Source organism: Dama dama, chromosome 1 (genome assembly GCF_033118175.1).
Source record: "Dama dama isolate Ldn47 chromosome 1, ASM3311817v1, whole genome shotgun sequence".
In the NCBI taxonomy this organism is placed as follows: domain Eukaryota; kingdom Metazoa; phylum Chordata; class Mammalia; order Artiodactyla; family Cervidae; genus Dama; species Dama dama.
In genome coordinates, this window is record NC_083681.1 from 33,000,407 (window position 1) to 33,001,915 (window position 1,509).

Here is a 1,509-nt window from a genome sequence, read left to right on the forward strand (position 1 = left end):
CAGAGTGGTAATACTAAGACAGATTTCTCAATGTAAGGGTTGTGTGAGTGATTTTAAATCCTCTGAGAGGAGTGAACATCTAAAAGCGTTAACAGCTACAATTAGTGAATCACTCAGAACATTTTCAGGTTTGGGGGTGAGCCTTGCTCTGTGGGCTCAGTGTCTATTCTCATCTCCTCCTGCTAATAGATTCCACTCCCCAGGTTCAGAGATGATTGTGTGATCCAGGATCCCTATCCGGGCATAGGGCCTCTTTCCTAGGCCATAGTAACGGTCCAAGGGATGAGCATAGGATCCATGTCATGTTCAGAATTTTCATTTTGGTTTTTCTCAAATTTCAGTTGAGAGAAGAGGGCCTTCATTTTCATCTCTGATTTTGGAACATTTGGAGTATACATCTGGAATAACTGGCAGCCATGTTAGGTAAGCTAGTTTGGGAGAATAAATCTAATATTTAGAGAGATGCAGAGATAAGAGATGAAGAGACTTCTTAGAACATTTGGTCCTTAGTTTAGTTGTCCCTAAGGCCATATGCATTGCTTTCTGCTGTTGATTTCATTCATCCTCCTCTTTTGCTTGAATCGTTTTCAGGTATGTTTATGTCCGTGGTAACCAACAGTCTTGACCAATACAGTGTGATTTATAATGGTAGCTAAACTACAGATGTTTACCAGTAATATAGATGCCAGCCAGTGTGGCTACCCTGTGACTCTATGGGGTAAACATATGGAGATAGGAAGATAGTGTTTCCTGTATCCATTCATCCATAAGTCCAACCATCTGTCCATCTATACTCCAGCCCCCTGGATATTACATACACATGAATATAAAGCAACACTTTCAATTGCTAGAATTTTTCTGCCTCACGAAATCCTACTCACTATTCAAAATGGTTAGCATACAATCGCAGGGATCATAGCACTCTGTCCATTTCAAGCAACAGGAGACTTAACGTAAGGAATGAGGTTGGGCTTCTTCCCAGGTGCTGCTAATGGTAAAGAATCTGCCTGCCCATGAGACTCAGGTTTGATCCCTAGGTGGGGAAGATCCCCTGAAGGAGGAAAATGGCAACCCCCTCCAATATTCTTGCCTAAAAATTTCCATGGACAAAAAGAGCCTGGTGGGCTACAGTCCATGGGGTTGCAAAGAGTAGGACACGACGGAGCGACTGAGCACATTTAGGCAATTACACAATTGTTGCATGTCCTGGAGGAGCAACCTCTAGGTTGGGCCTCTGGGAATGACTGTTAGACCAATACAGTGGAATTGCTCTGCCAAGGGAGCTTCTATTTCTGCCATGATCAGGAGGGAGAGGAACTGGGAGGCCACCCTGGAACTACTGACTTCAAAACAGGAATCAAGAAGCCTCATCAGATGTTTTTAATTGCCCACAAAGTCGGTGATTAGGAAACTTTCATCTGCTGCAGAAAAATCCCCAGATCTCCACAGCTGTATTAATACTTAGCGGGGGCAGTACTGTTTCAAGGAAATGGACCTCACCTGCTTCCA